The sequence below is a fragment of the Aquarana catesbeiana genome, linkage group LG05, assembly GCF_042186555.1.
Source record: "Aquarana catesbeiana isolate 2022-GZ linkage group LG05, ASM4218655v1, whole genome shotgun sequence".
NCBI classification, from domain to species: Eukaryota; Metazoa; Chordata; class Amphibia; order Anura; family Ranidae; genus Aquarana; species Aquarana catesbeiana.
Genome location: NC_133328.1, coordinates 510,434,945 through 510,451,366, shown reverse-complemented (window position 1 = coordinate 510,451,366; position 16,422 = coordinate 510,434,945). Strand labels below are relative to the sequence as shown.

The 16,422-nt window shown below is 40.7% G+C and overlaps 1 long non-coding RNA gene across 1 annotated transcript; it reads left to right on the top strand.

The window, feature by feature from the left end:
• Window positions 1–2,568: 2,568 nt before the first annotated feature.
• Window positions 2,569–8,346, top strand: LOC141146010 (uncharacterized). The gene is made up of 2 exons (XR_012244712.1): window positions 2,569–2,624; window positions 7,116–8,346. It is a non-coding gene; the product is annotated as an uncharacterized lncRNA (long non-coding RNA).
• Window positions 8,347–16,422: the final 8,076 nt, after the last annotated feature.

The window sequence follows — 16,422 nt, the reverse complement described above, 5'->3', positions numbered from 1 at the left end:
TCCCTTTAAATCCTAGACTGAAGGAGTGTCTTCGATGTTCTGGTGTACAATGCAGAACTGCTGGTCACATGACCAGCGACAAGGAGCAGCTTTGTGTAACTGGTCATCCAGCAGGGAGGAAGCCTGCAGGAGCAAGGAATAACGTAGGGATCCCTCTGCTTGCACCCAACAGACTAAACAAACAACCCTTACTGTATGGTGGTGGTGGTGGTGGGGGGGGTCACAGCTTTAAAGTAAATGTGTGGCCATGCTCCAACATCCAAGTATTTACATATAACTAACAAGCCCCACTGATCTTTGTAACTGTAGGCACCGTGGAACAATTACTCCTTAAAGTTTGCTACAGAAGCACTAAAATTGTTCAAGTAATTGTCTCAGCATATTGACCCACTTCCCCCTCTAAGCAGTGGCTCAGCAGTCTTCCAGCTTTTTAATCCCTAATAGAAACACAGAGAAAAAGGACTGGGAGGGGAAACTGAGTTGCTAAGAGAATAGGGGTGGGGTGGGGGGAGGTGCTCGCAATGTTTTCATTTCATACACAATCAGATTTTGTACATTTGCATTAGAATGGTTTGCCTGGTTAGAAAATTTTAATCCATATAAAGTTAATCACTTATTTTCTTCTCCAGGATCTTGACACAGTACTGGGAGCTGTGTCTTGACATAGTATGGCCTGATATTTCAGCAAAGGAAAAGAAAAGTATGGGATAGCAGGTGTTAAATTAATGGGCTTAAGGGTTAGGTAAGATTAAGGTATGAGAAAGGATTTGAGAGTGATAAGTGTTCAGCTAATCATAAAGGCTAAGGTTAAGTAGGACCAAGTTTATGTAGAGGCAGGAGAGGCTCCCAATTCAGGCACTGTGCTGATAGACAGGAAGAAGCTTCATGGAGGAGACCAGATGTCTCCTTCACTGTCCATGACTATACTATCAAACCAACATCCCAGACCTGTAGATTGCACTAAAAGACAACTCTCCCAGTGTAATGTGCAGGTCTAGGCTGTCAGTGTGACAGCTGAATCCTGCTTTTCATGCAATTATAAAAGAAGGCTGGTGTTTTAAAGACGATGCATTAACAATATTTTAGAAGATTATCAGATGCTCTTTACGTCCAACGTATCATTGACTTAAAAATTGCCCAAAAGGCCATGCTAAAGACTTTGCAGACAAGGACATGGCCAGATACAGCAAGCTTCAGGATTATCTTGGGGGGAAAGAAAAGCAGTGACTCAATAAATCTAAGAAGTCAGCCACCAGTTCCAGAGAGATCGGATACCAGTGTTTGGTCTTACTGAATGGCATGAAAAAGGTTTGAACAATATCTTACTTAAATAAGTTGCATAGGCCAATTGTAATCTCAAGTCTGTGGGCAATTTTACTTTCATCTGCAAGCTTTAACTTGGTCAAGTTAAATAGTAACTTTACTTGTGGCTGAGCGATACTGAAAAGCCTGGTTTATTTATGATTGTCAGAGGTTTGTGTTTGATGAGCTATGCAGTAAACATTTTATTGACCAAGTCACTTTAGGAGGAGATAGAGGCATCACTGACATGCTTATTAAATGTCCACTTTCTTTACAAACTCAAATAACCTAAAAATCAAAGATAAGAAATCTAATGGAGGGGAAAAACTAAACAGCATAGCTAGATGTTTGCCTTGTATTAGTTGTCAGGCTTGAGCTGTAGTGGGAAGGCTTAGATTCCTTGACTGTTTAAGCCAAGCTGGTTTGTCTACTTTAGTTTTATTGCATCTGATTTTGCTTGTTGTACATGCAACTATCTGATTGTTGGTTACCAATTATTTAACAGCTTGATAGGTGACCAATTAAAATCCATGCAAGACATGGCTGGCAAGGTTTTAGATCTGAAGGTTGAAATCTGGACATCAAACTTGCTTCCCATCAATGCCCAATATGTCAAAAAGCATAACTTAAGACATTATTTGGCTATAGGCTTTTTGAATTGTATCACAATAAATACCCCAATGTCCAAGGATATGACTAAAATAAAATAAAATTAATAAAAACAACCATCCAAAACACAGACAATCTGTGTCCCTAATGTTAACTTGGTGTGTCGTCTTGCACCCAAAGAAATTAGTTTACATGATGAGATGGGATGGGTAGAATGACTGGTGCACTTGTACTGACCCTGTCGTTTATAGTAAGTAATGTTTACATTGTTTCATGGTAGACTGCAAGTGATTACACTGGGTAGATGATGGCCACTCACCAAACAAGGTCTATCTTTAAGGTTCTCCATCCCGTCTAATCAAGCAATGATGTAACCAATAAGGTGAGTTAGTTTTCCAATGCCTGTCTCAAAGAAACCTATACTCAGTGAAAGGCAAACACATGGGACAATAACAAACAGCAGATGAATGAAGACCTCAACATCAAAGTTTCTTTAAAAAAGATCTGAACTGTAATCAAGGCTGTGAACCTGGGTTAAAATGTCACATGGAGGCTGCCACAGACAATATTTATCAGCGTAATTCCCACACAGTCAACAAATAAACTCTGTCACCAAATAAATAAACTAATTTAAGGCTTTGTACCTTTTTGTAATGTAGGAACCCAAGCACCAGAAGATCCAGTTGGGTATCCGAGAGGTGGCTCTTTAATAAGTAGGTATAATGCATTTTTGTAGAGCTCATATTTTTAAATGTTTTTTTTTTCATTTGGATAGAGTGGGGATTGGTTAAAACCCATGCCAAGTTTTCTCTTCTTTTTCTGACTATGTCTAACTGAGGAGATTTATCTTCAACCTCCTTTTCTTGAGACACAGCAGGAAGTAAGAGAAAATCCCTCTCCAAAGTGGGGGAAATCCTCTTTTAGAAAGTTGTCACTTCAACATGTATCTCCATTGGAATCCTTCTTCTTTATATCTGTTCTGATAAGAACTGTAGAATTTTGGGTTTCCCATCACTTTCTGGCTCAGTGACAATAGTCACTAGTAAAAAATACCAGGGGTTTAATTCCCCGGCAGGGACAGCAAAAAAAAAACCTGACAGGAGTCCTAACTAATTCCCACACTATCCAAAAGTAATTCAAAGCACTTATGGTTTAGATACACGTTAAAATAATACTGCAACGTTCACATATTTTACATGCTGGCTCTACCAAATATATTTTTAATGTATTAAATATGAATATTTGTAGACTTATCACAAGAAAGGTTTTTGTATTTTATCCTTCCCCAGTGTCTTTGAAATTTAGTTAGGAGCAAGCAGATGAAATGGAGTTTTCTAACTGTTACATCCTATTTCATAAGATAAATGTCTCCAGTATAGATGGGCTGAACACCCCCCTGTTCAGGAGTTCTACTGCAAAAAGGTCTAACCCGCATGGCGAACCCCATTGAAGTCTATGGGAGCCGTACAGGAAAAATCAAAAGTGCCCATTTTGAAGGCACTTCAAATGAAAGTAATTGGCGAAAAAAGGGGGTCAGGGTACTGCCCTGGGGCTCATGTATCAATGCAATTTTTTTAAAAATCCCTTTAAATATAGTGCCTTGTCTGCCTGTAAAGTGGTGCATCTGTAGCACATATAGAACATGCTGTAGCAAAAATTACATTTCTAAAGAAATCAAAATGATTTAAATCACATTTAAAATGACTCGCGGCTGCAATTGCTGGCACCCAGCTATTGAAAAAAAAAAGCCAACACTTTTTTAAAGAAACGCGTGGGAAAGGAAGGGGGGGGGGGCCAGCACCCCCCCCCCCCTCCTGAACCATACCAGGCCTCATACCTTCAACATGGGGGGTGGGTGCTTTGGGGCAGGGGGCCTCATCCCCACAACCATTGCCGGTGGTTGTGAGGGTCTGCGGGGGGGAGGCTTATCAGAATCTGGAAGTCCCCTTTAACAAGAGGGCCCCCAGATCCCACCCCCCTATCCAGCCTGTGTCTGTGTCCTGTATGTGCTTAGAATTACAGGGAATAGGGAGGGAGCTGTCATTTATCCAGGTTGTATACGCCCACATGTATGACTCTATATTCAAGTGGGCTGCACAGATAAGAAAAAGGAGCTTAGAAGGGAACTGAAACTGGAACATGCTCAGTAGTAGTGGCAATGGCTGGTTTATACAATCTCAGGCTGCTGTGGGGACACAGACAAGGAAGGGGGGACAAAGAACATCAGCATTACCAGGTTTTTTTTGAGAAAACAGAAAACAAATCCCACAGTGAGTATGAACAGCATGTAATACAGCATATACTGACAGTTTTTAATGATTTGGGTTTAATGACACTTTAAGGTGGTAGTAAACTTCAAAAAAAAAGTAAAAAAAAAATCTCCCTGCAAATTAATGTCATGCATCGCATACTAGCACATTATGAAAGACTTATCTAAAAACAAAGCCCTCCAGCAGTGAGCTGTCACTGCTGACATGGCTTCCATCTTCACCCAGTCTTCGGACTTCCTTCTAGGCTCGTGGGCAGCCGCCGTTTGACTGGTGGAGCCGTGATGATGTCACTCCCGCGGTCGCAGCATGACTCTCTCTATGGATGATACGCAATCCATTGAGAGAACAGAGCGCATGTGCTGGTAAAATCATCGGTGCTGCTAAAGTAAATATCTCCTAAAGATATTTACTGTACCTACAGGTAATGCCTACTACACATGAGCCAAAAGTCATCGGCCAGTTCAATAAAAACCGGCTGACATTCGGCCGTGTGTATTTCAGCCACTCCAGTCTGCTACTGTTGGGCGAGCATGCTGGAAAACCAGCAGCCGATCAGCCAATGGCAGAGAGCGCTGACCGAAGTGTCCTGGCAGGAGGGCCATCCCCCTGTCAGAACACAACAGCTCAGCGGGAGAAATCGTTGTACTAACAACGGTTCAGTGGTATAGCGGCTCTGACTGGAGCTGTCAGGTTTTTTTTTTGTTTTTTTCATTCAACCAGCTGGATTAAACATTATTATAGGCTTACCTATAGGTATACATTAAAAAAATAATAATTTAATACCACTTTAAGTGTAGAATGATGGCAGGGTTTCTTTAAAGTAGATCTAAATCCTAACTAGTTAACTTGTAGTTTGCCAGTTTTTTAAGTTATGCTAAGTGAACAAACATAATGAAGGTGTTATCCCAAACTGGCTAAAAAGTGGAAATTCACTTTAAGGTGTTGTAGCGATTCTTTAAAACATCCTTGGGTTATGAAGCAATTCACCTGTGGCTAGTGCATTGTAAGTAAATCTCCACTAATCCGTCTAAATGGATATATCTCTAGAGATAGCATAGCACCTCTTTCAAACAAAATTATGCCTCAGATATCTTTGATCCTTTTTACAGCTTTGCAGTAAAGGCATAAAAAAGGATATTGAACACAGAGAGGGAGAGGAATCCCTAATGTCTGGAAAGGTGTTAAGATATCACAAAGATAGTGACTGATTTCTGAAGCTCCAAAAAAAGTGAAAGACAAGTAAATGAGGGATACACAAAGAATCATTAGAGAAGAACTCTAGACAGAGCTGAATTTACTATCAGACAAGGCATGCGTGTGCCTATAGCAGGCAGACACAAAGAAACTTTCCTTATAGAATCATTGTGCATATGTTATTTCCTTTCAGCAGTAGAAAAAAAAATAACTTCTTATTTTCACATTTCAAATTTATACATTGCCACTATATTCTAACCTAGGTTAGCACTAGTAAATACCTGCTATGAATGCACTGCACTATGAATATCCCTTTGTAGGTCATTGGGATCACTACTTATAACTATGTCCCCCTTTGTAGGTCTCTGAGATCAACATTTACAACTATGTCCCTTTTTGTAGGTCACTGAGATCACTACTTACACCAGGGGCATTGCTAGGTGTACAAAAGATCTGGGGCTAGAGCCCATAGTAGCGTAGTAAAGAAAGTCATACACTTGGGCAGGAATACGTTTGAATACACGTGTGTGTGTGTGTGTGTGTGTGTATGTATATATATCCCCAGAGAGCCCCCCATGTCAGAGTCCCCAGAGAGCCTCCCCCTTGCATCAGGATCCCCAGAGAGCCCCCCACTTACATCAGGATCCCCAGAGAGCCCCCCACTTACATCAGGGTTCCCAGAGAGCCCCCCTTACATTAGGGTCCCCAGAGAGCCTCCCCCTTAAATCAGGGTCCCCAGAGAGCCCCCCCCTTCAAATCAGTGTACCCAGAGAGCCTCCCGCTTAAAATCAGGGTCCCCAGAGAGCCTCCCACTTACATCAGGGTCCCCAGAGAGCCTCCCCTCCCCTTGGGGACCCCTGCAGAGACTCGGGGCTATGGGCCCCAGATTCAGGGCTATAGCCCCAAAAGCCACCCCCTTGCGACACCACTGACTTACACTTACAGTATATTTCCCTTTCTAGACCATTGGGATCACTATCTCTACACATATGGACATCCCATGTCTTTTCTATTTTTTATATAGTGTACACCACTTAGTTTACCACATTAACACCATGGCCTCTTTCCTGTGGAGCTACAGTATATGGTAGAGCATTCTTTCAAGAACGCCACCTCACAAAGGTGGAATAAAGAGGTCTTTCCAACTTTGGGTGACTTTTAACTTTACAGGTTGCCCTCCAACTGCTTCATACCTACCAACTTTCTGAGATGGGAATAAGAGTCACCTATTAGCAAAAGTATTTAGGCATAGGACACACCCCCCTCCATGCCCTCCTTAAAAGAGAATTGTTCAAAACAAAAAATGATTGCTTAAATCCACGAGAGCTTTTTTACCACTACTATTCCTTTATAATGGCTTTTTAAATTTACAAATGCAGCAATTTAGAAATTAAATAAAAGTTTTAATGCTGTAAACACTTTTTGACAGATAAGTAGTGCATTTTATATACAACTATATACACTCACTGGCCACTTTATTAGGTAAACCTGTTAAAATTGCTTGGTAACACTAATTGCTAATCAGTCAATCACATGGCAGCAACTCAATTCATTTAGGCATCGTGGTGAAGACGACTTGCTGGAGTTCAAATTGAGCATCAGAATGGGGAAGAAAGGGGTTTTAAGTGACTTTGACCATGCTTTGACCATGATTGTTGGTGCCAGACGGGCTAGTCTGACTATTTCAAAAACTGTTGATCTACTGAGATATTCACACACAACCATCTCTATGGTTTACAGAGACTGGTCTGAAAAAGAGAAAATATCCAGTGAGCTGCAGCTGTGTGGATGAAAATGCCTTGTTGATGACAGAGATCAGAGGAAAATGGGCTGACTGGTTCCAGATGATAGAACGGCAACATTAACTCAAATAACCACTCATTACAACCAAGGTATGCAGAATGCCATCTCTGAACCCACAACACATCAAACCTAGAAGCAGATGGATTACAGCAGCAGAAGACCACACCGGGTGCCACTGCTGTCAACTAAGAACAGGAAACTGAGGCTACAATTTGCACAGGCTCACCAAAATTGAACAATAGAAGATTGGAAAAATGTTGCCTGGTCTGATGAGTCTCGATTTCAGCTGCAGCATTCAGATGGTAGGGTCAGAATTTGGCGTAAACAACATGAAAGCATGGATCCATCCTGCCTTGTATCAATGGTTCAGGCTGGTGGTGGTGTAATGGTGTGGGGGATATTTTCTTGGCACACTTTGAGCCCCTTAGTACCAATTGAGCATCATTTAAATGCCACGGCCTAACTGAGTATTGTTGCTTACCATGTCCACCATCCCTTTATGACTACAATGTACCCATCTTCTGATGACTACTTCCAGCAGGATAATGCACCATGTCACAAAGCTCAAATCATCTCACCACTGGTTTCTTGTACATGACAATGAGTTCATTGTATTTAATGGCCTCCACAGTCACCAGATCTCAATACAATAGAGCACCTTTGGGATGTGGTGAAAGGGGAAATTCGCATCATGGATGTACAGCTGACGAATCTGAAGTAACTGCATGATGCTATCATGTCAATATGGACCAAAATTTCTGAGTAATGTTTCCAACACCTTGTTGAATCTATGCCACGAAGAATTAAGGCAGTTCTGAAGGGAAAAGGAGGTCCAACACGGTCCAAGCAAAAGTTGTACCTAATAAAGTAGCTGGTGAGTGTAGATCAGACCAAAATGAAGGACACATAAGGAGGAAAGAGGAACAAAGGGACTTTGTTCCAAATCAGGGACAGTCCCTCAAAATCAGGGACAATAGGGAGCTATGCAACTCCTTCTTCCTTTCAAAGTCCAATTCTGCCTTTCGAGCAGCACAGACATATAACAGTAACCCAACAATTATCAAATATCTTGAGCATTTAACTGTTCCTCTCTCTTATGCTGACTTGGTATAACCTCAGTAGGAAAAAAATTGCAATAATAAATACATTAGTAAAAATTTGCAAGTAATGCCACTGTCTCTGTGCTGTTTTCTTGGGATCAAAGCACACTATTCACCCCTTCAGCAAGGTATCTTCAGATTCTGTGCATGTCATAGTCATTCTTTTTGCAGGAACATGTCAAAACCATGTGCCGTCCAGGGGCGGATCCAGAGCCTAGTCTCAGGAGGGGCACTGCCAGAAAATACGTTTTTTTTTGGGTAAATTTAAAGGGGAAATGGCTGGTGTTAGCGCTTCAATCATCACGGCACCATGGTTGTTATGGCATCAGGATGATTGAAGCGCATTATTACTATTATTACATTGTTATAAAAAATTAAATAGTTCAACTTACCATAATGCAGAATCAGTGGGAGCCCTGAGCGTGTCACTTGCCACTGTCACCTGCCACACGTTAGGAATTGTCACTTGCCACGTCGCCTGTCACTAGATGCAGATTGTCACTTGTCACGTCCGATGCCACACGTTGCAGATTGTCACTTGCCACGTTCGATGCCACACGTTGCAGATAGTCACTTGCCACGTCCCATGCCACACGTTGCAAATTGTCCCTTGCCACGTCCCATGCCACACATTGTGGATTGTTACTTGCCTGCTATACTTGTCTCTTGCTGTGTCCCAGAGTCAGGCAGCAGATTACCATCAAGCAGAAGAGAGGTGGTGTAATCTCTCTGCTGCCGCCGCTGCCTACACACTGCATAGTGAGGGCGGAACTGCAGGGATGCAGGGCGGGCGCTGGGCGGTGAGAGATGATGTTATCTCTCTGCTCCTCTGCCCGCTGGCTCCCTGATTGGCCAGCAGCTGTTCTCACACTGTCACCGAGCCGCACAGCTGCTCACCAACAGTGCCGCCCGCTGTCTCTCCCCCACCGGAGCCGCCTGCTGTCTCTCCCCACCAGAGCCGCCCGTGCTCTCAGCCACGGAGCCGCCCGCCGGCTCTCTCACCCGCAGCGACGCCTGCCCACCCACTCACCCACATTCTTGGAGGGGGCAATTGCCCCATTGCCCCCCCCCCCGGATCCGCCCCTGGTGCCATCACCTCTTGACACTGGTCCTGCAGTGTGTTGACAGATGACTGCTGATATGAAATGATAATAAATAATTTATATAATCAGTAATTCCCCATGGATTTTTTCAGCAAGTGGCTCATTAATTTTTGCAGCAATTGGCTCAGGGATTTTTGCAGCATACTGTATTTTCTGCTGCAGCAATTTATGTGCTGCCTATAGCACAAAAAATCTTTTATCACCTGTGCTTTAAAAATCCATGTGCCACTAACACAACATAGGTGGCACATGGATTTTTGCAACACAGAAGGTATATGGATACTGGACACATAGGGGGTAACTGGACTTTTGCAGCACATGCAGCATATGGATCACATTTCTTTGTTCAGTCGAAGTTCCTGGTTGTGTTCTGACTGTATCTCTGTGGACGTGGACATGTTTATGGCAATGTCAGTACATTATTGAATGTGACTCCGTGGACTTGTTTAAAGCATTGTCAGCACATTGCTGAATTTTAAGGTGGTGGAAGAGAGCTCTCTACTGGGAGGAAATGTGGAGGTGGTAGGAGGGCACTGTGTACTGGAAGGGGTGGTTGGGATGGGTAGAGATCTCCGTACTAAGGGCATTGGGGGGGGGGTTCTGGGGAGCATTTTATACTGGAGCGGAAATTAGAGGGTGGGGAGGAGGTGTTTTTTGGTTGTACACTGGCATGTATTTTACCTACTCCTGAGTCCTGTGCAATACACACTTCTGAACCCTCCGCCCTGTATGATATGAGTTCCTGAGCCTTGTGTCCTGTGTTATATGTACTCCTGAGCCCGGCACTCTGTGCTTCAAGCACTCCTGAGCTCTGCAATATTTATATATACAGTTCTTGTACATATCATACTATTAACCATTGAGTATGCTGGGCTATATATGACACACTGCTGACCACTGCACTCTTTTTGCTATGTTTTATTTACATACTTCTGACAGTTGCTACTTCCTAAGTAGCCACTGGCTATTTTTTAAGCTTATCTTTAACCACCTAAATATACTAAATATACTGCGAGCAGGCGGCAGGTACAGGCACAGTCACATATATGTACGTGATGAAACCTGCTGATCGGCTGTGTCCAATCAAACACAGAGTTCTGTGTGTGAAAACACAGAACTCTGTGTATGTAGGAGCAGCCAGATAAGTAAGTAAAAGCAGCACACTTTACACACATTACACTTGTTAGGCACACAGTTAACCCCTTGATTGCCCCTAGATGTTAACCCCTTCCCAGACAGTGTCATTAGTACGGTGTCAGTGTACAGTATTATCACTGATCACTAGCGATGTCAGTTAATGACCCTCCCAGCCAGTGTCTGTTAGCCCTAGATTGCCCGCCACCCTATCACAGTCACTCTGTAAGTCACTGATCACTGCCATTACAATATAGCCTCTATAGCTGTGTAAATTCCAGTATATATAGCATAGTTTGTAGATGCTTTAACTTTCACACACACCAATAAATATACACTTAGTACCGCATTCCTATGCAAATCGCATGCAATTTAGTGCGGTGCAATTGCACCAAAGAAGTGAAGGCACCTTGTTTGGAGCTGCACCACAGCCGCATTGCATGTTAACATGCGATCCCATGTGGATGAATCACACTGCGTTTATGATCCTTTTGTGGGGTGTCGTTAACTTTGTGTTGACACCTGCAGCTAATCGCAAACACAGCATGATTGCAAAGCGGTGCCGAAAACGCGTATGTGTGAACCTAGGCTTACTGGGATTTTGTTTTACCAGAGACATGTAGCAGAATATATTTTGGCCTAAATTTATGAAGAAAGTAGATTTTTTTTACATTTTTTTATTGGATATGTTTTATAACAGAGAGTAGAAAATATTGTGTGGGGGGGGGGGAGTTAAAAAATGTTGGTCTTTTTTCATTTATATAAAAAACTAAGCCCCTCCCGCACTTAGTGCAATATGGCTACTCCCAACTTTTGGCACAGCACATGATTAGATAATATAAGTAAATATTCACACAATATATTGTGTGAAGATCCTCAACTCTTTTAACATTCTTTGGTTATATCTAAGGCAGCCCATAGATGAGTTTGTTTTTTTTCGTTCAAACAGCGAGTTGAATGAAGTATACTGCCTCAGAAAATGTTGGCCTTTTTTCATTTATATAAAAAAACAGTTTTTTTAAAACTAGGCCCCTCCCACACTTACTGCAATATGGCTACTCCCAACTTTTGGCACGGTTGTACACAAGTCATTTGGTAAACCAACTTGAGTACAACCTCCCTGCTCATACATGGATAGAAATTCAGCTGGTCCCCGGTGAACTGTCCGAATTGCAATCCATGTATAGCCAGCTGAAGCATGCCTATTTGATGCATTGTGTTGCTGAGACTGTATTAATCGTATGTGATATATATATATATATATATATATATATATATATATATATATATATATATACAAGATTTAAGGATAGTTTACTACATGTGATTAGTGTGCTTTGATCACAAGTCTTGGATGAGACTAAAAATATCAGAATATAGCAACACTTCACAGAGAGTTTGTGAACTGACACTTTGACCTTAATGTGCGCCATTCAAATCAATAAGTTTTGATTACATTTTGATCTGGTGAATCTCACATGAAATATGTTTGAATTTTAGCACAGAGATCTTTGTGTTACCATATGTGCCAGTAAGTCTGTTAATTGTTAACTTCCTTTTACAGACCAAATCATACAGCAAAAGTGTCAGTAAAAGTGATTAGTCAAATCATTTTACACTGGCTTACAATGATCAGCTTTTACTCATTTATGTAGAACATTTATCTCAGAAGGAAAAAAAACTGTTGCTGTTACCATTTGCGTTAGCTGGAGTTCTGCTTTCATTTGTTAGTCATGTTCATCTTAAACTGCTAGTGCATCCAACACTACCTTCTCCCCAGATTGACATTGCTGCTATCCAGAGGTGTTTCTGTTGCTCCTCCATCCAGATTGGAGACACCCTAAGACAGGAAGTAAGTTACTGGCGAAATTACCAGGTGAAAAGAAAGGTAAAAAAAAAGCATCAAAATCAAAACAAATGCAGACACCAGATTTAAGAATTGATAAGCTGCGACATATTATATTTTTGTTTTTTGGTTTAATGCCATTTTAAACTATCATCATGGTAAATAGATTTACAAGATAACTGCTTGGTGAAGACTACATCTAGCCACGGAATGTTGTGGAAGTATTTGAAACATTGAGAGCTCGTGGGTAAACATTTTGGTGAAGATTTTATATAGTTACTCTTGGTTCTTTTTGAAAAATGTAGGCAACATGTGTCTGGAATTAAGATAATTAATTAATTAAAATAATTAATTATTGATTTTTGAATTTTTACTCAAATGTTCACATAGAAATGATGGATATGTAACTAATCATACATGTGCTGTTTAAATACCAAATGCTGCAAATATATTTGTATGTCTATGGAATGCCAATGACACATAATAATATTTATGCACCAAAATAATCTTCAATCAAATTGCTAATTCAAGCCACAGTGGTATGGGATATGTTTAATACTATAGGGTCAAGTGCTGTGTAACGACTGTATGTTTTTTGTCCCTAGATTTTATTACATACCTATTTGATGTTGATAATTTATGGTCCCTGGCCTTGTATTTATTGTTCCTTTACCTGGGACTTTGGTTTAGGCGACGCCATTTGTAAGTACAAAGAATAACTACACTCATGCAATTTTCTTTTGTTGATAGTGGTGTTCATTAATTATACATTACCATATGCACTATTATTTGTTCCCTTCGTCTTTGTTTTTAAGTAGCATTTCTATATCAGCACCTTTTGCTCATGAGAATACACAAAACATGTCAAGTCTTTTGTGAAGGGGTGGTGGAACCCTGTACTATTTATACCATTCAGATTTCTAATCTGTAATCAGACATTTTGGTTGATTTGAATTGGGCCACCACCCTCAGCGATTAGGGGTTGTTTACACTTGCTTGAAAACATGGCATTGGACACGCTTTTTTAGTGCACTCTGAGTGCCAATCAAAGCACCTGTCACTAAATAAAATAGTTAGCTTACATTTCTGTTCACACTTTATGTTTGCTTTGCTTCAAAAATTATACTCTACTTCAAAGTGCTTCAAAGCGTCTTCAAAGCCTCTAATAAACATTATGGTAAAGCTCGCTTTTGAGAGGCTTTTACTCAGGTTTAGCTTCACTTTGTTTTGGATAAATTGCAGGTATGAGATATCAACACACACAGGGCATTTGCCAAGCTTCATTAAAGCTTAAAGAAGCACTTCTGAAGCATCATCGAAACACCACCAAAGCACCATCGAAGCACCACCAAAGCATCGCAGAAGAATCAAAAACACATAAAAAAAGCATGTTGAAGTGGCAGGTGCCTTAATCTGTGTTTAAGTCGAAGCAAGTGTAAATGAGCCTAGAGTGAAGAATGCTGCTGTGTTTTTAATGTGAATGTTTTAAGTTCTTATTGTGCATCAGTAAAGTTTTGTATGTTAACCTTACTTTGTTTAGTTGTGCCCATAAAGTCCATGAACTGTGGTTCAATCATTTTTTTTTTTTATGTTATATGTATAGGATCTCTTGGGACAAGGAAAGGTTGTATCATTGGGGTAACGAGTGTCCACATTGCCATCCATTGGTTTCTTGTTCATTTCTTTTCAAATTGCTTAGAGATTTTTTTTTTGGCTCCATTGTGACTCTGTTGGGGAGGTTTCCCCTTATTTTTGTCCCTGTGACATCCATACAAATAAAGACTCATGAAAAAGAACCTAGGGTTCCAATTGTTGGCTGAAATTAGTATATATTTATAAGCAATATTTCATATTTACCTGAATAAAACAGAAAAAAAATATTTTTCAAATGTTATAGTTTACTTCTGATATAATAAATACATGAATAAAATAAAAATAAGAAAAAGATTTTTTTTTTTTATTGTGAAGTATTCCCATAGACTGAATGTTTTATATTACCTTTAAGCCAATAAATGGTGTAAAATTATATTTTGATTTCCTTTGATTTTTCCTTTGTTTTTTGTTTTTCACAATTACATTGAAAGCTGAAGTACTGAAGGGAAGTTTCATACAAAAACAAAACTTCCCTTCATTGTGTCCATCTCAGTGTATAGTGGGCTGCGATGGGCATGAAAGTTTTACAATATACTCTTTTATATACTTGTTTATTGCTTTCAGGTATCACCTCCTGGAGAAGCTGCCTTTTCATGTATCCGTATTATTACAACCACTATGGGAACAGATTTTAATATAACAAGTGAATTGCAAATAAAAAAAAAATGATGCCAGTATGGAACATATAAATATGTCAGAACATTTTGTCAGACGTACGACTGTCAATACTAAGGACTAAGGACCTGCTTGTGGTTCGCAAACACGTAAACTAATGTAGCTGTTCACTATAGCATCCAAATACCAATAATTCACTTTCTGGTCTCTGAACTTAGGTTAGGTGGTTTAGAATCTACAAAAATGGGGGATTTGGTATGTGCCAGCCCCTTTACTATAAAAGGTTTACAACCATATTGACAATGTACTTAGCTGGCATAGGGAAAGCGTAGGGATTAGGGGGAGATTTACAAAAACTGTTGCACTCAGAATCTGGTGCAGCTGTGAATGGTAGCCAATCAGCTTCTAACTCCAGCTTGTTCAATTAAGCTTTGGCAATACAACCTTGAAGCTGATTGGTTTCTATGCAGAGCTGCACCAAATTTTGCACGCTTCAGTTTTAGAAAAATAACCCCCATAGTGTTGCTGCTAAAATACATCGGTACAGTAAAGTACAATAGATGTCAATTGGTACTGAATGTCCCTTAGGTTGAAAAGTGCTGTGCATCTTGGGAGATTTGGAGATGTGAGAGATTAAGGAGGTTTTACATGTTAAAGAGACTCTGTATCATCTAACGGTAATTTCTTAAAAAAATATTTTTGCTTTTAATTTACCTAAAATTAGTTCCCACTTCCTGGTTCTTCTTAGGCAATGGTAGTGTAGCCAGAGCCGTACTGATGCCCCGGGGAGGCTATGTGGGTACATTTTCTGAGGTGGCCAGTCTCAGTGAACAGACCTGACACCCGAAAATCCTTTTAAAGCGGGGTTCCACCCAAATTTTGAACAATATCTGTATGTATTCTCTTCCTTGCCTAGATGCTGACATGCCGTTTAAAAAAATTTAAATCGCCGTAATTACCTTTTATTTTTCTATTCTTCTTTGCACTTCCTGGTTCTCCTCCTGTGGGAGTAGGCGTGTTTCTAGCCTCTCCCAGACTCCTGGGAGCTAGTCTCAGGCTTCCCAGGATGCCACTGAGCATGTGCGGGAACGAGCGGTGAATGCTGGGAGCACAGCATTCACCACATCCAGGAAATAAATGCTTGTGGGCTTCAAATGCCCACAATGAAGATGGAAACCGCCTGCAGTGAATAATATAAGTTATTCTTTCCGACAAAATCTGACACAGGCGGACATATTACACACAATATGTGAGTATGTAATGCTGAGAAGAAAAGTTTGTGAATGAACTCAAAAAAAAAAAAAAAGGATAGATAGGTGGACCCCCGCTTTAAGGACCAATATCTGTCTGCAACAACAGATTGACAGTTAGCTTTTTATTGTTAACACCTGAGCTATTTTATTCTAGGAAATGGGGTCTATGCATTTTATTTTTTATATTAACTTTAAGTTTGGGGTGATTGGAAAGCATCAGGCGTTTGTTGCTGACAGTCCACCCAGGTCCTTTTTTTCTTTTTGCATTGTTTGAAAGAACACAATTTATCTTCAAGAACATTGCGCACCTAAACTATGCATGCCATCACTCACATTCACCACACCCCTCCCATCCCCATGGATAAAGTAAAAGTTAGGCATACACCAATTTCCCTATTATCCCTGATTAAAACTGTCCTGCTGCTTCCATCATCAGGAGGCTAGCTATAAGAACCTTGAAGAGAAAGCCAGCTCTCGGTAACATCAGAGAGGAAGATCATGGCGGCACAGGACCTATTGTGCAGCAGCTTAGCGGTGGAT